Below are 24,462 nucleotides of genomic sequence, written 5' to 3'. Positions count from 1 at the left end.
AATAGCAGGTAATATGTTTTTTATATGTATATGATTGTACTGATTATTTGATGTATTTGACCCTGTATGATGCTCACTGTGGTTTTGTTTGGAATTTTAGAGATGTATGCCAGTTCTCCCTGATGAAGCGGGTGTTGCCCTGTGAAATGCGTCAGTGTTAACTATATGAGATACTCCCTTTGACCATCTGGGGACATGGCTATCAACTACTGGCAAAATATGTAACAGCATTTGTTACAATTAGTACCTCTGTATTAGGTTTTGCAGTTTAAACCTTTTTTTAAAGTTTGCTAAATTAAAAATTAAGTTTTAATATAATGTTTGGTGTGGCACCTTGAAATTCCTATTAGTTTTCCTTTTGAGGGATTGTAATTTTTTTTATTACCCAAATAATAATCTAAGCCTTTCTAACAGTCAATACTTACCTTAATGTTAGTGGAGGTGTCTGTATAACAGTGAATACTTACCATACTGGCAGTGAAAATATCACTGACTTAGCCTAGACCTTACAACACTGAAACAAAACAAAAACTCAAACAGAACAAAGTTAGAAACATTGTTTTCTGTTTGGTTGAAATATCTCACAGTTTATAGTAAAAACATTCTTAAATAAACTGTGAGCCCATTTTTCATTCATAGCAATGCCTGGTAAAATGCTAAAAGATTTATGTATAGCCTTTTTAAAATTTCCTCCCAGTCATATGGGTATATAAATGTATGTTTTAATCTACATAAGGATATGGTGAATACCAGAGTAGCCATTCAATATAGGTTTTGTTAACACAGCTCGTTATCTTTCTTTTCCACCATTATGTAGGTATAGTAGCCTATTGTTTATCTGAGCCTGAGCACATGAATTTCCTCTGAAAAACAAAAAAAAAATGGTCGCTCAGTTCACAAACACAAACCCCAAGGGGAAATGTATTTCCCTGCTTGAGTGCGTTAGTGAGATGAAGAAATTTTCTATTGTCCCTGTGAAGCCTTGAAGGTTTTAATGTATTTCCATTGCCTTCTAGTAGTCTGGTGTATTTCTCTTTTCCTCTGGCTATGCATGGTCTGGAAGCTAAGAGAATGTTAAATGGCTGCAAATGATCTGCGCCACTGCTTTTGTCACACACTACAGATGCCATGCTTCAAACAATTTGACAAAATGTTCCCTCCTCCTCAACTCTGGTCTCCTCCACGAGTCTGTACAAATAGCTCCTGTGGTATTGTACTTTTCTTGCATGCTAATGGTATATACACATTTGAAACTGTATCTGCAATATCTGTACATGTGTTAAATAGCAAAATATAATTACCATATCATTATTTAGGTCAGGGCCTTGCCACCACATGACACATATTGTACGCAATTGGCCCAATATCCCCAATCTCGATCATCTCCTACTAAAACAAATCAGGGCACTTCAGGTTTTGCTTTGGGCATAAATTAATCGCTTCTCAGCCTTTTGGCTAAGATCAAGTGTAGTATCTGTTCTTATCAGTGTCTAGTAGGGGTGCTCTCCCGTCATTCTTGCTTTTTGGTGAGGATGGCTGGCTGTATAGTACCCTTGCTGGTATGATGAGGGCTCTGAAGGCTAGTACCAGCTGGAAGAGAAACCGAGGCGCCCACAGGCTGTTGGGGCCTGGGAGAAATTCCCCTGAGAAAACCAGAGGGGCCCAGTTCCTCCTGATTTGAATGGATCTACCTTGTCTGGCAAGGGGCCAGGGAGGCAGAGAGTCCGCAGAGCAGTGCTCCCTGAGTGGTCGCCTCAGGGGTGCTCTTAGTAGCACATGGGGGTGGGATCCCAGGTTTGAAACATGCACATGGTCACTGTTCTAAAACACTTCTTCTGCTCTGTGCCTTTTAGGGCTAGGCCTTTTGGCTAAGTACAGGGCAATTTTTATGCTACAGGCCTCAGGGCCTAGCCAGTGCACGATTGCACGACCAATTTTTATTTATTAATTTATTTATTTTTCTCCCACACTTTTGTCACTTTTCACTTATGTGTGTGTGTTTTTTTTTCTCACTAAGATGGTAGGGTGTGGGTCCTCGGGCCTGCCCTGAAGTCTAGGGAGAGGATGTGTGGCCTTTTGGTTCCTTCCTCCCCTGTTCCTGGGGGATGTCTCTCTTCGGGAGAGCCCCCTGACCTAGTACTTGGTGGTCGGCTTCGGCTAGCCACAAGGAAAGGGGTCCGCCAGGCCTTTTGGCTAGGAGGACCATGTGGAAACCTCAGTCCCTGTCAAGAGCCTCATGCGGATCAGGGTCGAGGTCCTACCCCTTCAGGGGGTGGACTAAAGCACACCCCTAAGTACACTTTTTTGTGTTTGTGTTTTGCACTTGCACGTTTTTTTTCCACTTATGAGTTTTTTGTTTTTTCGTACCTCCGCGGACTAAAAAAAAAAAAAAAATTAATGGAAGAAAATCCTAACAATGACCATTCTTAAAAATGTTTGCACCCCTCTGTGACGATCGCGCGTCAGACCCCAGCCCTTCTCACCAAACTCATGACCGAAAGACTAGCCAATCTAAAACCGCGATGTCACGTGCGTAACAATGCCACGCCCAGCTGCACCCTGCACAACGATTTTCCAGCTAATGGACCACAAATTGATGTACCAGCAGCCTGAGGGCGATTGTTACTGGGTCAGGTTAATTACGCAATTAACCCTTCACACTGCCACTACCACCTTTTTTGTACAGAGAAAGAGGAAACTCGGCAATATCAGCAATAACACTAGGATGGTTGAAATAATCTGTATGCCACTGTCAACGCAGACAGGTTATACAGAGGGTTAAGCACACATAGTAGCGCTCTTCAGCGGCAGGAATTCGTAAGTTGCATTAACGAGCTATAGAAACAGTTCAACACTTTCAAAAAGAAAGATTTTTACTAAAAGGTCAAAAGGGTGCAATAAAAATATTTACAGAAAAAATATGTAACCATTATATATATAAATATACATAGAACAATAGCACAGCAAAGAGGTAACAGAAAGGAGGTTAAGGGGTTAAAGTACTTGCAATTAGCCTTGGGTTAAGCAGATCAAGTTTCAGAGCAAAAGGGCACCGTCTCCCAAGTTGGTTCTGATGTTAAACGGAAGAATTCTTCAACTTCCACTCTTAGGCCTGACAGCCTATTTTGTAGTTCCCCAGCAGGGGGTGTCTCTGGAGCCAAGGACCAATGCCTCATTTGGGGAGGGGTGTCTGGGTGGAGACCCAAACTAGAACCAAAATCTCTCGTAGCTCATATTTTGGCTCGTAACTCTTCCTAGGCACAACTACCATTCCACCCACGGGTAGATTAATATGCAGACGCATCTGCGGAACGGTTAGATATAAAATATAAAATACAGACTTGAATGGTTCAAGAGATGTAATTTTCTGTTTTCCTATATATTCCAGCCTAGGAGAGTGACATATCAAACTGTTTGTCTTCTCGTGGCCAATCTGAAGATATGCCTGGTTTTTATGTAAGTCTCTCATATTCCAAGATAAGAGACATAGGGGAAAAATGGATTTTAAAAGTGTTATCTAGTTTCTTACTCCTCTGGAATGTCTTTGAACTCAGGGGAAGGCTTGGGTTATCCTTTTACGATGTGCCAGATTGCACAGGTTCTTTAGACAGCGAGGCCCCAGCTCCCTTGGGGGTTTTATAGCTCGGAGCTCCCCGCTGTGCTCTGACCTCCTGTGACACTCCTCATCACTCAGGCCATATGTCACTGTAAATGAACAGAGAGGGAGGGGGATGATCCAAGAGGGGGAGAAGGATCTACAAGATGGAGGGTTTGGAGCAAAATGGTTGAACCGCGTCCTTCTCTGTGGGCATGATTGCTACACCCTCTTCTCCTACCTATCCTGCCTAACTTGTTTAAAAAAGATCTGTGGACTTACCTATTTTCAAAGCACTCTGGCCCAGTCACATGGTCCTGAAGCAATGTGTAAGGTAGTGCTCAAAAATGGCTATGAATTCCAAGAACTGTGACACCACTCATAGGTATCCATAGCCCAGCCATTGTTCCTGCTCCCTCCACTCCCCTGCAGCAGCCACTCATTAACACAGGGGAGCCGGACTGGATCACATAACCAGACCAGAGCGAATTAAAAATAGGTAAGTACACACTTAAGGTTTCCTTCCACTTTAACATTGCCCTGGGTAAACATCTGCTGCTTTAGTTTATGTTCAGCACATTTGAGTGTTAAACTGGACATACACAAATGTTTGTATGAAAATTCTCATCAGTGCATTCGATAATCTCAAGAGGAATGTCATTCAAAAGTACTTTAAAATTTTGTTTGCTTTTAACATTCAACTTTGGAATTACATTTCCCAAACGAAAACAACATACACTGTTAGAAATTTGTACAAATAAAACTTCAGCGCAACAAAAAAACTCACCAACCTCCTGTGTATACTAGTGCTGCAGACACTTACATGCGTTTCCACACACAAATAGGTATATCATATATTAGTGCCGCGCATATGCCCCTATATCCTTATATACATCAAAACATCCAGAACATGTGATAATTAAACATTTGTGAATACAATGATTACAACTTAAAAGTCTCTCATGTGATTTCATCCATGCTTATATGATTTATTCCCAAACAGGTGCTCTTTATTCCTTATATCCACATGTATTCTTAAAGATGCTCCTCTACCAGAGACATACGTATACATTCTCACCTCCTTATATCGCCCAAATTGCATAGGTCAAATACCGCCTTTTTCCCTTTTAACCCGGGTAGGTATACTGTATGGTTGGCTCCACTCTCCTCCTCACTCTGCTGCAAACGGTCTCATCTCCTCTTTATCCCACATATCCTCCGCATATGTAAACAGAAACTCTTGGCATAGTGTTGTACTTAAATATAGTGTGATTTATTAAAAAAACAAAGTGCACTCACATTTAAAAGTGTCCTGCCGGGACACCACAGTAAAAAACCTTGTTACAATGTAATTCCAATGTGTTCAGGAATTTCCAAAATGGCGGCTTGTAAACTTCCAGTTTAGCGGCTTGATGTCATCTGCCCACCCTACGCGTTACGTCATATATGACAGCTTTGGACAAGGACACCTATAGATTCCTGATACATTTTCAGCTTTTCCACCCAGCTGGACTAATGACCCAAACCCTCCTTCCCTTCCAGACTGAGAATACCCAGGAACCTCTGCTAAAGCACAGCCAGAGCTTCTACACATAGACTTTCACCTTCACCCTGGTATTCTTGTAAACCCAGCCCTTTGGTCTGAAACCCCTAATGAAACACTCTGAAGTGTTAATATCCAAATTCACCACCCCTGAGCTACTGACAAACGCATCACCATACCTACCCAATGACATGCAAGGAAAACAGGAGCAAGTGGCCTTGAACTTCTCCCCTGTCATCTCCTAGATTGTAAGCTCAAAAGAGCAGGGCCCTTGACCCCCTCGTGTTTTGTTACTGTATTGTCTCATATTCTGTCCCCCACTATAATGTACAGTGCTGAGCAAACCTTTTAGCGCTATATAAATACTGTATAATAATAATAATAATAATCTGCAGAACATTGAAGCAGGACATGAAAGAAACTCCCCCTCCCACCAGCATCACGCAAGGGCTGAAGGGCACAGATCTCCCAGGGTGCCAATCCTGAAGGCCACTGATAAAATTATTATGCGATTTAACATTTTTCACATTTCAAAAATTCACGTAGTTTTACATAAGTGTGAATCTCTGGGTTCTGGGTGGAGTTATATTTTCTGGAGCTCAGGACATTGTAATTGCCTATTCAAGTTGAATGGAAGTAAAGGACATGTCTTAATGTAATTTAACATTCCGCTACCAAAAATGTACCTGGAAAAGCTTTGGAAAACATTCAAATTATGTTACACTATGTAAGCACCCATTCACACTTGAGCATTTCCATAGACCCAACTATGCTCAACATGCAGAATCCCATTCATTCTCATTGTTTCTGTTAAAACTTGTATGCTCAGTCACCTTGAGCTGTACACCCTAAGCTCAAAAAAATTACATGAGCTTTTTTTTAGCATATGTAGGCAATTTTGGTTCATAGAACTCACTGGGAGGACCTGTAAACATGCAATATATTCATTGTTACATGTGTTTAGGCTTGAAGAACTCTTCTCCTCCTAAAGAACTACTCGCCACCCCTTTTCTAGCCCAGGGAACAAACTTCCGAAGGTGAATACATGCTCAAAAACACTTGAAAAACGACTGTAATGTGCCTGTAAAAAGCCTGAAGAACACCCGGAAAAAAATCATCAATATCACAAGATTATATAAATGGGGTATGTAGCGCTAGAGAGTATATAAATCAATCAAAAAAAAAATGATGATTTTGCCGTGGGATGTGGTCCCCATTTCTAAGCTTATATTTACTTGCCCATGTATGTATCGGTGGGTACATTTTTATTATACTTTTCATTAGTTTTATGCAATATTTTTGCTTATATGTGTATGTATTTCTATACACATACAGTACATGGTTGCACTTTAAGTGTGTGGATTCAGATCATTATATGGGATGTTATGCTTCATTCCCATATTTGAGCTTACTGCTCTATTTTATTAATTTTTTGGTTTGAGCATAATAGTTTTTTAAATTATTTTAACCATTTTATATGTGATTTTATATCACTTTTTATGGACAGGATCACCCGTTGTTTGTTCATGGCATTATTTATTTATGACACCACTATATGGTTGTTATGAAATGTGAGTCATTATATAATTATTTCAATGCTCTCTTATTCATAACATTTTTTAATTTGTGTATTGATTTGTGGATAATTTTAAGGACTACAACAATATGGAATCCAGTTCCCCATTTATATATGTCGCTTTTATTTGTACTGGACTACCTTTTTTATGATTATACAATGACCTATAAACATTTCCCTGATGGTCTAGTGTATTTAGGCTACATTCACATTATAATGGATGCCTTTGTGATCTCCTGTATTATGGAGAAAATAGCAGCTGTTTATATTGACCAGCCCTATGCCTGCCTATACGTGGGCGGGGATGTGACAAAGGCGTCAGCATCTACGCGAGTGATGTGCTCACGCATGCCTAATAGTTACACGTCTGTCGGCGTGTGACGTCACTCGCGCACGTGCGGTCACCTCGAGCGGCGTGTGGCGCTCACCGCGCATGCGGCTATTTCAACCTGGCGTCCTTGGGCAGGATTCACCCCTTTGAAAACGAGCGTGCTGCTCGAAACATGTCAGGGGATCCACCCAATTGACGCCTTTTACCACCAGGGAACCACTAGCCACCAGGTAGCCTGGGAATCAGACCTGGATGTTTTTATGCTTATGTGAGTTCCTTCCTTTTCTGTTTGTTTGCACTACTTTGAATAAACGTACTTCACTATTGGTACCTTCTTGCCTCCTGGCTCGTTTATGATGAGCTTTGCAAGGTGGTGTTCTGGAATGAAGGGCCATTAGATAACCCGGACAACGTTGGACCTGCTGGTGAGTCTGAGGGGACCCTCGAGAGTGTGTGTACCATCATCCCTGAGTGTCCACTATGGTGACCAGATGCTGCTCGTGCTGCTGACCAGATCTTGATGTCCAGCTTATGATGATTTACATACTATGCCCAAATTGTATGTCTATGTGATAAGCGCATAACCACACTATATTTTTTTTCCATTCTATCAAGTTGGATTTGAAGCACATTGGGATTACATCCAATACCTCTCCTGATATACTATATGAACATTTTACATCTATTTGACCTTATACGTCTATAATAAAAGTGTTATATAGTAACTTATTATGTATGGTGATACTTTTTTTGATTGATTTATATACTCTCTAACGCTACATACCCCATTTATATATTTTTACGATTCAAGGTGTTGAGGATTACCCTGTATGTTAGCTGCTCACTCTTTCTGATTGCGCTCACTTACCTTACCCCTTAAATATCACAAGATTGTAAGCTCCAAGGGGCAGGGCCCTCCTAACCCTCTTGTATTGAACTGTATTGTTGCTGTATTGTCTCCCGTTATATTGTAAAGCGCTGAGCAAACTGTTGGCACTATATAAATCCTGTATAATAATAATAATAATAATCACAAGGTTTACACTGTGCTCTGGTGTGAATGAGCCCTATGACTTGGTGTTGCAATCTTATGTTCTCTATTTTTGTAAAAACAATTACATCACAAAAACACATAATTACCAACCAATACACCTTTAAATTTCAGGTGACACTGCTATCAAGATAAAGTTTCATTAAAAATGGATCCATCGCCAACAATTAACCTTGAAATGACAGTTGCCCTTTCCGCTTTATGCTGTTTAACAGAAATCAATGTTCCATCACATTTTATGTTAATGGAGTTGTTCTGTAAGGAAGTTAGGCATACCTATAAATGAAAATGTTTTCCCCAGCATCAAGCAACATATTCAGCCAAAGACATAAATGTCAGCCTGAGTTAAAATTTCAAGAAAATATATATTTTACATGAGGCACCACATAGCTGAACAGTTTGCTCAGGCTGTAGTTCAATGTCTAAACAATTCTCGGAGGAGACATGCCCTGTGGCACAGGATCCAAATGCAGTGTCTTGTTTTTTTGCTGCTCCTGTATTTTTAAAATTGGTTAAAACAATCAGTCATAGTGTAAATGGGATCTATGATCTTTTTTATATTTTTACACATGCATGTTTGTGAATGTGATATAATTTACAGAAATACATTTCTATATATTGTATATATGTATGTATATATATATTATACATGTATAATGTGTTAGCTTTTTAAAAAATGATGTTTCTGTTTAAAGTTTGTAAGTATATTTGTGAGAAGTAATATCCATATTCCTATGTTATATTTGCCTGTTGTGTTTTCTGCTTAGTAGTGGCTATCAGCCTCTCTCGTTGCTAATTCTTATTGCTAAACCTTAGGCACAGTTACTTATAGCCATCAATCGAGAGTCACCTTGTCCAGGTCTGACTTTGCTTTTCAAGTAGTATGACAGCAATTGTATTTGTTTTGGGAGGGTAGAGAGAAGTGTTTAGTACCTGGGTGTTCTGCCTCCCAAGTCCTGGCTCCTGCACCTGCTGTCACTCGGTAAGGGGAGCTCTGATGGAGAATCTGATGTAAGGGGGGAATCTGATGGGGATTCTTTATGTAAATTAGTCTTTGAAGAAGACTTTTATGGGGATCCTGAAGTAAGTGGGTTCTCTAAAAGGTCTATGATGTAAGGGAGCTCTGATGAGGACTCCTGATGAAGGGGGTATTCTGATTGGGGGCACTGACATAAGGGGGTCTCTGATGGAGACTCTAATATGAGGGGTCCTTTAAATGGGACTTTGATGTAATGGGGGGGGGGCTCTGACAGGGACTCCTGATGTAAGGGGGGTCTAATGGAGACTGTGATGTAAGCAGGGGCTCTGATGGAAATCTGATGTAAGGAGGGTCTCTAATGGGGACTCTAATATACAGTGGGGCAAAAAAGTATTTAGTCAGCCACTAATTGTGCAAGTTCTCCCACTTAAAAAGATGAGAGAGGCCTGTAATTGGCATCATAGGTAGACCTCAACTATGAGAGACAAAATGAGGAAACAAATCCAGACAATCACATTGGCTGATTTGGTAAGAATTTATTTGCAAATTATGGTGGAAAATAAGTATTTGGTCAATATCAAAAGTTTGTCTCAATACTTTGTTATATATCCTTTGTTGGCAATGACAGAGGTCAAACGTTTCCTGTAAGTCTTCACAAGGTTGGCACACACTGTTGCTGGTATGTTGGCCCATTCCTCCATGCAGATCTCCTCTAGAGCAGTGATGTTTTGGGGCTGTCGCTGGGCAACACGGACTTTCAACTCCCTCCAAAGGTTTTCTATGGGGTTGAGATCTGGAGACTGGCTAGGCCACTCCAGGACCTTGAAATGCTTCTTTCGAAGCCACTCCTTGGTTGCCCGGGTGGTATGTTTGGGATCATTGTCATGTTGGAAGACCCAGCCACGTTTCATCTTCAATGCCCTTGCTGATGGAAGGAGGTTTGCACTCAAAATCTCACGATACATGGCCCCATTCATTCTGTCCTGTACATGGATCAGTCGTCCTGGTCCCTTTGCAGAGAAACAGCCCCAAAGCATGATGTTGCCACCCCCATGCTTCACAGTAGGTATGGTGTTCTTTGGATGCAGCTCAGCATTCTCTCTCCTCCAAACACGACGAGTTGTGTTTCTACCAAACAGTTCTATTTTGGTTTCATCTAACCATATGACATTCTCCCAATCCTCTTCTGGATCATCCAAATGCTCTCTAGCAAACTTCAGACGGGCCCGGACATGTACTGGCTTAAGCAGGGGAACACGTCTGGCACTGCAGGATCTGAATCCCTGGCGGCATAGTGTGTTACTGATGGTAGCCTTTGTTACGTTGGTCCCAGCTTTCTGCAGGTCATTCACCAGGTCCCCCCCCCGTGTGGTCCTGGGATTTTTGCTCACCGTTCTTGTGATCATTTTGACCCCACGGGGTGAGATCTTGCATGGAGCCCCAGATCGAGGGAGATTATCAGTGGTCTTGTATGTCTTCCATTTTCTAATTATTGCTCCCACAGTTGATTTGTTCACACCAAGCTGCTTGCCTATTGCAGATTCAGTCTTTCCAGCCTGGTGCAGGTCTACAATTTTGTTTCTGGTGTCCTTCGACAGCTCTTTGGTCTTCACCATAGTAGAGTTTGGAGTGTGACTGTTTGAGGTTGTGGACAGGTGTCTTTTATACTGATAACAAGTTCAAACAGGTGCCATTGATACAGGTAATGAGTGCAGGACAGAGGAGCCTCTTAAAGAAGAGGGTACAGGTCTGTGAGAGCCAGAAATCTTGCTTGTTTGTAGGTGACCAAATACTTATTTTCCACCATAATTTGCAAATAAATTCTTTCCAAATCAGCCAATGTGATTGTCTGGATTTTTTTTTCTCATTTTGTTCACTCATAGTTGAGGGCTACCTATGATGCCAATTACAGGCCTCTCTCATCTTTTTAAGTGGGAGAACTTGCACAATTGGTGGCTGACTAAATACTTTTTTGCCCCACTGTACATATGCATATAAAAAACACACATGAACTGTATAAAAACTCATTAAAACATTGTAAGGTAAACTAGGAAGCCAGTGTGGACCTATGTATGTGCTCATGCGCATTGCATGCATGCTTGTATTTCTAAGCAAAGTGGCAATGTTGGATATACCATTCCAGTTTTCTGTGTGTGCACATAGCAATTAGAATGCGCACTTGGCTCCCAGCAGCTTAAACTGGTATGTCACTATGAGAAGTTGTGAATGGTCTTCAGCTTGTTCCTGCGTTCCTGAGACCTGACCCACTGCACTTTCTTACCTGTGTATGACCTGTGGCTTTCCCCTGGACTTCACCTCTGCTCCTGTCTCTACTTTGTTCATCTGATTATTCTGACTTCAGCTTGTTTACTGCACTTGTCTTTGCCTTCTGATCTTGTACTGCTTTGCCTGGCTTTTACTGAATCTGACCTGTCTCCTGGACTTGTCCTGTCTGCCAATTTGGTTCCTTGCTGTCCAGCTGTTTCTGACTGCTGCCTGCCTCCTGGCTCTGCTTCCATCTTCTGCTCTTGCCAAGCTGCTTCAGCATCCTCTCATGAGGACTGCAATTTCCAGCTATAGTCACCTAAGAAGTGGACACTGACAGCCAGCTGCTTAGGCACTCATGTCACTCTGTGCCTCACACTATATCTCCACCTTCAGAAGTGCTGGGTAGAAGGTGCAAGAGAGGCCTCCACAACATTCCAGTCTTCACCAGGTACATGGTAACAATGCATGAAAGCTCATGTAAACTTGTGTCTCTGCTTGCCAAATCTGCACTTTTTTTAACCACTGAAAGGAGAATCTACAAATCTATTTATGAAAAATCAACTTGAATATGTAGCAAATACAAATGTTACATCAAAAATTGCTTTTTGTATAATTGACGATAAAGCAAAAGATTTGGTCCCTGAAAATATACAGTACATTCCCTTTAAGGCCTCATGTAGAAATTTAAAGGTTCGTATAGGTTACTTTCGTTATCTGAACCAATTTCACATGATACAATAGGCTTCCAGATGCACGGCTACATGAAAAAGAATTACTTTTATGAACGAACAATGGGGCTTTGATAGCACTTGGCTCATCTGAGGCCTTTGTCATTGCCTTTTTGTCACAACTGCCTGTGGCTTTTTCATTTAAGGTATATTTATAACAAATACCAAGCTCACTAGGTGCCAGGTTCATACTGTTCTTCATTGATCCAGTATTTGGAAAAATGATGAACAAAATGGTTTCTCTTGTACATACAGACATCCTTTCCTATTCTACGCCTGACCAAACTGCATTATAAAAGCAGCAGAGACCTGTCACTATTCCAGACGCTTTCCTGCAGTCTAAACCAATTTGACCATTATGAACACAGAAAAATGCTGCAAGGCATTCAGTTTTATTTACATGCTGTAAAAATCACTTCACATTCAGGGAAGAAAACTCTACAAGGTAGTTTCTAAATTTGAGGATTGTACTAATTATTTCAAGCAGGATTTTGGTCAACATAATTTAAGCATTTGCTGGCACTAAAAGTATGCACAATCAATTATAACATTCAAGAGAATACAAATAAGAAGGAGAGCAACTTCTGTTTGGTCCAAGGCACTGGATCCTTGCTTCAACCCTGACACTTGCCTTTTTCTCCTGGTGCATAGGGGGCTGAGAACGGACACAGGATAGTACACCCATTCTACTGCATGTATTAGGAGCGCAAGAGGGGGCACAATTCTGCATACTTGTCCCGGGCATTGAACAAACCTGTCTCAGTACAATAGAGGCATCAACATGATGTATAATCTCCTATTTTGCATGATGTTTAAAATGATACATTCAAATATGTATCCTTTTTTTTAGATGATCAGTTTTTATTGCGTTTTTACTGTTTGATGTACAAAACAACGAGAAGAAAAACAGAAGTATGTATTCTTAACTCAAAAAGTACCTTCTATTGCTCTCAGTCTTCTCCAAAATAATGTTTTGCTGCTCTAATCTGACCTCCTGTTGGAGGGTGACTACATTTGTTCTCCCACTGTATGTTGAAATGTAGTCACCCTCTCTTTCTCGCTCGCTCTTGTGAAGGACTATGGACTATGGAATTAGTATTGTGCAGTCAAGACTTCCGGGCATGTGATGTAAGTGACAACTAGTGGGATGTAGTTCGGTTATCAGTCTGCTGGAGGTTAATTGACTTATTGATCTGAGCATTAATTGCTGTGGGGCTATGTATTTGCTGTATATCTTTGCTTTATAAAACCCCTCCTAAGATGCTTTAAATGGATATTTTATTTTAAAAAAAGCCCCCCTCTCTTTGCTTTCAATCCAGATAATGAAGATGTCATTAGTGTAATTGAATTATGGGTCATGGCTCTTTCAGTATAGATTGGCAAGTGTCTCTCCTCTGTTTTAGCTATGAAAATAATTGTATGCTGAGGGCAAATCATGGTCCTAATACCACATTCATCTGTTGCAAATAGATTTCTTGGCCAAGAGAAAATATAATGACAGTGGGTCAAAATTAATTTCTCTGGTCTAATAATTAGTTCTGCAGGCAGATACAGTTCCTAAAGTGTACCAATGACAGAATGCAATAGCACCCTCATGGAGGACGTTAGACAAGAATTCAGCCTCCATGGTCAATGGCAAGACGTTTGTTGTGAAGACAACTTGTATCTTGGAAGTGTCTTAGTATCTTCTAGACATGAGATTTCAGGTTACTTTCCACCGAGTCCCAGATGGTTTTGTTCCGATAGCTGAGGTTCTCTTGAAGGGTGGTGTACTTAATCACATATGTGAAATGCCTGAGCGTGAGGAATGCCAGGACTTTTTTTCTCTAAACCATTTTTCATTTCCCAGTAATGAACCTGAGCTCTAAACACTATGTACAAGCTAATGTTCAATTTCATTTTTTATTGTATTATTGTATTGAGTGTAAATAAGTGGATTTCTTAATGCTTTATGAAGAAACATAATGTGCTTCATTGTGAAAGCATCTTTAAAACTTAGTGTTAGCCAGTAAACTGCATTTGTACTTTAAGTATGGCTGATGCAATACTCCACTGCTCATTTTACTTAAATATTTGTTTACAGCTAATGTTATTATTCATAATAAAATAATGCATTCTGTTCTGAGCCTGGAAATTTAGTTATGTACCTGCAGCCAAGAGAAGGGGGGTGATGATATAAGATGGAGCCCAATAGCAAGATGATGGACTGCCTAGCATTTCAACCTCCTAAAGGTAATTCTACTACAGGAACCTGTGCCATTCAAACATAATAATTAAAGAACAAGTTTAAGGAATAAGTAATTGGTAAGCTGAACTCTCAGTAGTATTTTGGACACATTGCCCACTATGTTAAAGAGTATGTAAACCCAACATTTCATATTTCTGCTATGTGCCTGCTGTACCATGTACATGTATGGAAAAGTATCATGTTCTCTTAGTATTGCTTCCTTTGTGTGAAATACAAAGAAGATCAGTATACTGCTGTTTCCCCTCCCCCTGCTCTCCAAGACTTTTATGCAGCTGAGAACAGAGAGTATGTGATCACTTATAAAGAAAAGGGAAACAATGTATTTATAATATTTTTATATGTATACACAAATGCTTTGCCTTTCATTTCACATATACTTGAAAGTAACAAAGGACACTCAATATTCAGTATCTCAGAGCAGAAGAGGCATCTTCTCCTACTTCAATGTATCTGAGAAGAGAGAGGTGCATGGCAGGGTCATTCAAAAGACGGCATTAGATACTATATGGAGTTAATAGACTATAATCAACTATAAATTGTAACTAATCAACTGCAAACTCAGTTATAAGAAGTTGACAAGCCTGCTGCAGAAGATAAACACCAAAATAGTATTATAGACACCTAGCAACAAGTTTTGTTCACTAAAACAGTTTTAAAGTATGAGGGAGACAGTTCTGCATATTTAGATTTTAATGATGAAAGTGACATGGTTATATCCAATCAGCTAGTATGCAGGCATACCCAAAGTGGCTGCTGGCAATGCATGATCCAACCCCCCCTCAGGCATAAGCATCAGGCACTGCAGTCACAAACATGGTTATTTAATTATTTAATAAAGGCACCTAAAACATTATCCATCATTTTTTAAGAAAGCAAAATGTTTAACTAAACTATCACATTATAGAAATAATTACATGAATGCGTTCACTCATCTTAACATTACATTAACAGAAGTGCATTTGATAATCATATTTGATTTTCTCATTAAAAAAAAAAAATCATTAACAAGTAGACATCTGCTTTGGTAATTCCACCGGGACATCAAATTGCACACACATTTGCCTCAACACTTAATTTAATGTACTTCATTTAGAATCCACAAATAAAGTCTGAAAGTTCTTGAAGAAATGCAATTTCTAAGTCACGTATGCACATTTCTTCAATGTTTGTTTCTATTTTATCAAAAATGTATGCCAAGCAATGGCATTAGGAACAGATTTGCAAAAATCTGTCAGTGGCACAATCTTCTTTAGGAAGAAAAGAAATAACGCAGGAAACAGGAGGTGATGAGTATCTATCTATCTATCTATCTATCTATCTATCACCAATCTACTTACATCTGTCATTTTTCCTATGCAGATTTAAAAGCAAATTATTACTTTAAAAAAAAAAAAAAACTATGACATTTTCTTGCATCAACAGCTATATAACTGACGATCATTATGAAAAACAAAAGGCTAAAAAGAGGGAAATATATAAGCAAAGACAGACATACTGTCGATTAAGCTTTTGCAGTTGCACAAGGTGACGTAAACAACAAGATGAAGTATAACAGAGCCCAGTGGAAAGCCAAGAGCAGCTCCCCTCTTGATGATGGCCAGCAATGAGACTAGACCTTGATCAAAATGCTGATAGTACGCATAAACCCAATCAATAAAGTCTTATATAAGATTTACCATGCTAAAGCAGATCTACTCTGTGATGAACACCACACCACAAAACAAAAACACTCTTTAATTAATTTTTGGTATGCAAAGCAAACTCCCCCATCCATCCATGTCTTCATGCTTTATGTTGCTGAGAAATAACTTTAAAAAACACTTCCTAGCATTTCTGGTCCTCTCCATCTTCAGTAAGGGCAGATAATTCATGTAGCAATTGCTTCCTAGAATCCGTCTGCCCTTAGCTCGGGCATGCAGATTGGAGGGTGTGTGTAGCTGAGAAAACCCCTCCTCTCATCCAGAAGACTGCTGGGATGACAAAATAGAAATAGAAACAATAGGCATAGAAAACATGAAGTAACTGAAGAAACTGATAAAAAAAAGTTTAAAACAAGTAAATATAATATGCATTCCTATCTATTTACTAATGCTAGCAGCATAAGGATTAAAAATAGTCAATGTTGATTGAGAGAGTAAAATTCCACTTTAAAGTAATTTCAAACTTCCTTTCCATGAAGGTCCTTGCTCAGACACTTTCTGTTATATTGGTTATACCATTTTAATCTATTGCAAATTGTGCTCCTGTGTTGTCACCCAGTGGAGACTACAAGTGGCCATTTCAACAAACCAGCAGCATACCTAGTTTACTTTTGTGTGTGCTTGGACCAGCTAGGTTGTAGTCAGTCTAAGTTTAGTTTACCTTTTCAGGAGAATTACTGGAACTCTCCCCAGATGACAGAGTGGCACTGGAAGCTGTTGGAACTTGAATATTGATTGAGATCTACTGCAATAAAGAGTAAATCACCTGCAAATGCCTACATAGAAGACTTGTAGATGAACTGGCTGTAAGGAGAGAGCAAACACTACAGCCACAAGGCTTATGTGCAGTTGCAGGTAGAATAACCAAGAAAACACAATAACCTTTGTTCATGTCCTGCATTTTTACCTTAGGTGGCATGAGGTCTTCCTTGAAGAACTTGCTACACTGTCTTAAAATACAAAAAGTTGCTACTAGTTACTACTATTTTATGTGTCCTGTTTCCTAATATTTTCTCCTGACGAGTGCCCCAAAATAAAACTCAGAAATCCTAGACCATCCTTTCTAACTCACCACATTCCAAAGATGTAAATTTAACTCAAGATATTGAACTGAAGCATTCGAAATGTTTGCCCAAAAGGCCACGTAGGGGTCATCTTACTTGCCCTTGAGGGTAGTAGCATTAGGGAGGCATTGTTCAATGTTGTCACCATGTAGAAAATTTTTTCTCAAGAACTAGTTATGGCCAGTTCAGTAGAGTGTAAAAAAACTGTATGCATATCTAAATGCACAATATACAGGTGAAACTCGAAAAATTAGAATATCGAGCAAAAGTTCATTTATTTCAGTAATGCAACTTAAAAGGTGAAACTAATATATGAGATAGACTGATTACATGCAAAGCAAGATAGTTCAAGCCGTGATTTGTCATAATTGTGATGATTATGGTTTACAGCTCATGAAAACCCCAAATCCACAATCTCAGAAAATTAGAATATTACATGCAATCAATAAAACAAGGATTGTACATAGAACAATATCGGACCTCTGAAAAATATAAGCATGCATATGTACTCAGTACTTGGTTTGGGCCCCTTTTGCAACAATTACTGCCTCAATGCGGTGTGGCATGGAAGCTATCAGCCTGTGGCACTGCTGAGGTGTTATGGAAGACCAGGATGCTTCAATAGCGGCCTTCAGCTCTTCTGCATTGTTCGGTCTCATGTCTCTCATCTTTCTCTTGGCAATGCCCCATAGATTCTCTATGGGGTTCAGGTCAGGCGAGTTTGCTGGCCAATCAAGCACAGTAATCCCACGGTCATTGAACCAGGTTTTGGTGCTTTTGGCAGTGTGGGCAGGTGCCAAGTCCTGCTGGAAAATGAAGTCAGCATCCTCATAAAGCTCGTCTGCGGAAAGAAGCATGAAGTGCTTCAAAATCTCCTGGTAGACGGCTGCGTTGACCCTGGACTTAATGAAGCACAGTGGACCAACACCAGCAGAAGACATGGCTCCCCAAATCAACGCTGACTGTGGAAACGTCACACTGGACTTAAAGCATCTTGCAGTGTGTGCCTCTCCATTCTTCCTCCATATTCTGGGTCCTTGGTTTCCAAATGAGATGCAAAAGTTGCTCTCATCAGAAAAGAGGACTTTGGACCACTGAGCAAAAGACCAGGTCTGTTTTTCTTTAGCCCAGGTAAGACACTCCTGACGTTGTTTTTTTTTCAGGAGCGGCTTGACAAGAGGAATACGACATTTGACGCCCATGTCCAGGATCCGTCTGTGTGTGGTGGCTCTTGATGCACTGGCTCCAGCCTCAGTCCACTCCTTGTGAAAGTCCCCAACACTTTTGAATGGCCTTTTCCTGACAATCCTCTCCAGGCTGCGGTCATCCCTACTACTTGTGCACCTTTTTCTTCCACACTTTTCCCTTTCACATAACTTTCTATTAATGTGCTTTGATACAGCACTTTGGGAACATCCAACTTCTTTTGCAATTACCTTTTGAGGCTTTCCCTCCTTATGGAGGGTGTCAATGATGGTTTTCTGCACAACTGTCAGGTCAGCAGTCTTTCCCATGATTGTGATTCCTACTGAACCAGACTGAGAGACCATTTAAAGGCTCAGGAACCCTTTGCAGGTCTTATGGCTTAATTAGCTGATTAGAGTGGGACACTTTGAGCCGAGAATATTGCACAATATTCTAATTTTCTGAGATTGTGAATATTTCTTAGAATATTATTTTTGTTTTATTATTAATAAAACATAAAAAATACAAATAATGTCCAGATTTTTAAGCGGACCACCAAAATGTTCTTATGGACCATCGGTTGGTGACTGCTGCTATAGAAGGTGAAGCAATTGCTTGTAGTGCCAAGAAATGAACAGCTAGCATTAGAACATGGCAGGGACTGGCGGGATGATGAGGAACCATGCCTAAAAAGAGCTAGATGGTATTAAAAATCAAATCTGGAGTATTAGCAAGGCAATGTTCACACATATGAAGTGACAATGTTAGGAATTTATGCAACCTAAGGTATGTTTCTGCCTAGCGGTCTTCATCATAAGAATTGCAATAGTGAACTAGACCTGTACACAGCAATAAAATGATATTATTTAGCCTACACTTTCCTGTTAGTTTTTTTGCATGTATTCTACTTTGAGGCACATGTTTTGGATCAAGTTTAGGGCTCTTACCTCATGGTCCCAAGAAATATATTTTTGAAAGCTTTAGAAACATCTTCTCTGCAGTTACCAATATTTTCAACATGACTGCTTGAATTTTGAGTCTGTTTGGAGCATTTGTCACCCCATATGATAACTATAGTTAAACACTGACTTCACAAAGAATGCAACATAGTTTTCCCTGCTAATTATGTATAGGCTTTCTTTCTGTCCACCATAACATTTTAAGTGTACCTGCGCATTTTGTTTTTTTTTCATTCTTACCACACTATTTCAGTATCATAAACATATTGTGATCAAACAGAAAGAGTGGAAAACCATTTAACAGCCATTTTTTGTGAGTACGCTTGGAAACTCAAGTGCAAACTTATACCACTGAAGTCTTTAAGAGACATAGGGGTTGATTTGTTAAAGACATATAGGCTTCCTACTATGCCAGGGGGAAATTGCACTTTGCAAGTTAATTATCCCCAGACCTTAGTGAATGTAGTGAAATTTTGAAAAGAATACCCAATCAACATGCCAGGAAAATTGAAAATTAAAAAAATATATATGCCTGCACATATTTGAATGATGAAAGTCAGAAAAGCTTTACCTCATTCACTAACGTTTGGGGAAATTTCCCTTGCAAAGTAATAAGTATATTTGCCTTTAGTAAATCAACCCCATAGAAACAATTAAGTGGTTTATTTCTAGGGTAACAACACTGTTCTGCTATAGATACTGTTCAGTAAACAGGTGTTGTCACCCTTGGACAGGAAATGTTATTTGCAGGATCACCAGGTGAAAATAAAGGAAAAAAACTAAAAATCTAAGAGATGCAGCCACGCATAATAAGGTCCAGTAATCTGCAACGTATTACATTTTTGTTCTTGGGTTCTGATACACTTTAAAAATCACTCTAGGATGGACTGACCCTTTGAATGCATTGTTAGCTGAAATGTCTTCTAGAAATCTCACAAATGATTTGTGACCTTGTAATATCTGCAGGCTGTGAACCTCTTTACATTCTTGAGATTCCACAGCTACACCAGATTCTGCCATTTACAATCCCATTTTACTACTGTTATACTTTATTTCTACAGTTAAAGAAGTATCACATAAGTATTAGAATTTATTTGTATCTTCTGTTGCTGATTTTTGTACTTTTGTGTACTTCTAAATATACATTTTTGTTTCTTCAGCTCAAAATCTTCCAATAAGATGATATCTGTAAAGCAATAAACCTTTGTCACCAGCAGGCATCGAGCAGTCATAAACAATTAGTTGGCTATGTGAACGGTCCAAGGTTAATTTTAGCCTCGTAAACTGCCTACTGCCTGATCTGATAAGTTTCTTTTTTCTCTTAGCTCCAGCTGTCTTCTCCCTGATGAAATTTGGCTACAAGGAGGATGGCATTATCAGCCCATTAACCATCTCCAGCAATAGAAATGTGAGGCTGATGAATATTGATCACCTGTTCTGGAGGGTTACCGGGTGATGCTGATTGGATGTGACTCTTAGCTGTTTCTTTAGGCTGCCTTTATTGTACTAGCTGAGGGATTTGATTTACAATTCTGGCCACAGGGAACGTCAGAAATCTCACAAGTGCTAACAGACACATTCCTTCATCTTCTTCCATGCCACAGAATCAAAGGTTAACAATATTATATTATTGGTGTGTTTTCAGATCACATTACCAATCTGATGAGTCTATAAGAAGGCCACAACATGCAAGACTAGGGGTTGTTTCTTCAATTTTTTCAATAATACTTTTTTCCAATTTTTTTTTCACTTTGAAGCACTTATTAAATTATACATAAACATTACAATATCATCATCCATTAATAGAATAGTTCAAAGGACACTGATGATGTACAAAATTCAGATCTCAAGAGTTACTAATCGGTACTAATGTTTCTACCTGTCATTTGCATTAATAAAGCTGAAAGCCTAACTCCATGTTTTAGTGAACTTTAGTTTGTTTGCACTGCTTTCACACTGATTCCTTTTTCTTCTGCTTTTGCTTTAAAAAAAGCAGAAGAGAAACGTGTGATCATGTAATCTTACGGAACTCTTCACATTGATCCATTTTTGATGCAGGTTTGGAGTTAAACAAAAAGCACCAAAAATACACCTACCCATTGAAATTAATGGAAAACGTGGCAAAAATGCACCTGCGTCACATTTTTGTTGTGGTTTTTGAGTTACATGTCCTGTAAAAAACCACTGCAAATGCAGTAAACACATTGCAAAAATGCAGCAAAACACCTATGCGTTTTTGCAGTGTTTTTGTTACAGATCAGTGTGAAAGTAGCCTAAAGTGGTCCAAATGAACTATTTCCTTCACTAACACATTGTGACTGTCATGTTGTGTGACTGCAGTGACTGTCAGTATTGTATGCAGGGGCAGACTGACTATTTAGAAACTCGGGCACTGCCCAAGGGCCCGGGGTCAGTAGGGGGCCCCATGAGATGCCCCTGGTACCTTTTTCATAGGCTTTTTTGAGTTTGGGCAAGGACACAGGGGCCCCATGATCCCCTATTGCCCGGGGGCCCCATGAGTTGTCAGTCCACCCCTGGTTGTATGACCTGTTTTTGGCCTCAGCTACTTACATTATACAGTGCTATGTTCCCCTCTCCCAATAAAAAATCAAGTCTGACTGAGAGCTGTTCAATTATTCATTTTAGGAATGAATACAAGGCTTCCCTTGACTGGCTGAGGTGAAGATCATGACATCATGTACCTGCCTCTCTGCCTCAGCCAATCAAAGGAAGCCTGGTAGAAAATTGTTGGTCAAACAGTGCAAAAATTTCTCCTGCTGGCTCTTGTATCAGCCGGCAAACAGAGCTGTCAGAATACCCAGTCAGTGGCTGCATCTGAAGGCAGATACTCTTTGGTCGACAATTTTCTGCCCAGCTGTTTGGATTTTCAGATTTAAGGATGTCAGGTGGAAGGATGCCAACAGGGCTACCCATTTCTCTAATATTGGCTGTTTCATCTAGAAATTATACTGCACATGTACATCCAGGTTACAATCCTACATCAGAAAAATCTAAAATTACACCCTTGCAGTGGGTTACCCATGTAGGGAAAAGGTTCATTGCTCATTTAGTCTATAAGCGGAAGATTGAGGTTTAAATATCTCATGCTTCCACTCCATCTGGCTTCCTCCAGCTTTGCAACTGATCCTCTGCAGCTGCTCAATAAGCTACAACAGGCTACGGTCATACTCCAGCCTTCTAAACGTACAATACAGTTTAATGTCCCTGTATTGTATGTGATGATACTGAAGCTCTGACCACAGACTGGAGCTTCAGATGGAGGAGGAGAGCACCAAAGCTGGCTGGAGTGAGAAATCAGGTAATTGAAACTGCCTCTCTTTCAATCCCCTAGACCAGGGCTCCCCAAACTTTCTAAGCAAAGGGCCAGTTTACTGTCCTTCAGACTAGATGGGCCAGATTGTGGCCAGTGGGAGTAGAAAATTAACTGTGGTCGATATCAATGCCCCATCTTTGGTGTCCGTGAGAGGAATAGCTCCCCATCATTGCTAGCAATAGTGCCCCACTGTTGGTGTCAGTAGCAGGAACTATACCCCATTGTTAATGTCAGTGGGTAAAATGGTGCCCTAGGGCTGGAAAATGGCAAGCAAAGGGCCGCATCCGGCCCCCAGGCCGCAGTTTGGAGACCACTGTCAGGGACTGCACTGTAAGTTTGGATTTTTTTTAATTCCTGGAATTGAGCTTTAGGTTTGTAAAAGTTTCTAATTTTTTTTATGACAATAAGGATATTTATAAGGGTTGAACAGCTGTTAACTTTTTCTCTCTTGAAGTTTATTTTCTTTTTGTCCTAGTTATAAAAAACACATTCAGTTTTTTTCTCTACAGAAGAATTTGCCAATTTACATATTTTCCAATTTACGCTGAGATCAAAGTGTGAACATACTTAGTATGACACTATGACAATGTTGAAAAGGATTAGTTCATATATGTCCTATAAAAGCCCAAACCAAGATTGTAATATATTGCAGCTTACCGATTACTAGATGTGGTGGCTACATTTGTTTTCTTTTTTTTAGGCTTTTTCTCCTCTGTTTTCACCTGGTGCTTTGGCCAGTAAAACTCTTCCTGCATAGGAGTGCCCCCACTCTGGAAGAAGAAGCATAGGGGCACCTTTGGACAGTCACATTGTTAGTCTGGGGCAGGGGAGAGTGTTATATGTACTAGCAGATTTATATACACTAACAAATTGAAGCCATACTTCAGCTCTCACTTTATAATTAGTTACAGCAACAGTTTTTTCCGTTTTAGCCTTTTAGGATAAAGGTTTTATATGAATAAATAATAGCTGATCATTGTAAGCACACCTGTCAGTGTTAAATAGTTTGTCTCGTCCCTGTAAATGGATAAATCTGGAAGAGAGCTTGTTTTTTTAAAAAACAGCAGACTTACTGGCTTAATCACAAGATGAAAATAAAGGAAGGAAAAAAAGAAAGCCTAAAAAGAAAACGAATGTAGTCATTACATCTGAGAATTGGTAAGCTGCAATATAATAAATGTTTGCCTTTGGGTTTAATACTGCTTTAAGTTTGGTGGTTTCTTTCAGATTGACCCCAGGTGAAGTTTTGTTTTTCAGTCAGGCAGCATAACAGGCAGCATAACACCCTTTTTAATGATTTTGTGATTAAAGCAGAACTCCATAACAGACTAAAGTAAGGGTGAATTCACACTATTAGGAGAGCTGCCGCAGTGCGAATAGGTCACTTAGGAAACAATCGTTTCCTGTGTGTCCCTGCAGTAACAGACAAGTTACCATGTGCTATGTGTGTTTTACTGTGTAGACAAGCTGCTTTGTATTGCTCTGCTGTATCAGCATGTTTGTGCTGATAGGGGAGAGATCTATACTAGCTGAAAATCGGCGAGCGGGACATGCCGAGGAGCCAATAGCAGTGCAGGTAGCACGCCCCCTACCCAGAAATACAAAATCGCATATATATGCGTGATTTTGCACATCCCTGCCACTCTGTAGCAGTACTTCTGCTATAGGGCGGTCAAGAAGTGGTTAACACAAAGCAGCTTAGTCAAGCATTGATAAAGCCATTCCTTTACACTTCCATACCGGATATCGTCTGTACTCTCCAGCGCCTCAGGATATGCACAGCCAAAATGGAAGCCAAGGGTACCAGGACAGCGACAACCAAAGGAAATGCTTCAGGGGTGCAGCCCTCCTCAGACGGGGAAATCAGCCACTGGAAAGAGAGAAAACAGGTGGCGCACACA

General features: G+C 40.0%; 1 pseudogene; it reads left to right on the top strand.

Moving 5' to 3' along the window:
• Positions 1–1,435: 1,435 nt before the first annotated feature.
• LOC149457356 (U2 spliceosomal RNA) lies at positions 1,436–1,556 on the top strand (annotated as a pseudogene).
• Positions 1,557–24,462: the final 22,906 nt, after the last annotated feature.

The sequence above is a fragment of the Staurois parvus genome, unplaced genomic scaffold, assembly GCF_062004578.1.
Source record: "Staurois parvus isolate SC_StPar_1 unplaced genomic scaffold, SC_StPar_1.0 ptg000324l, whole genome shotgun sequence".
In the NCBI taxonomy this organism is placed as follows: Eukaryota; Metazoa; Chordata; class Amphibia; order Anura; family Ranidae; genus Staurois; species Staurois parvus.
The sequence above is the reverse complement of the archived record's forward strand: the minus strand, read 5'-3'. Positions and strand labels throughout refer to the sequence as shown.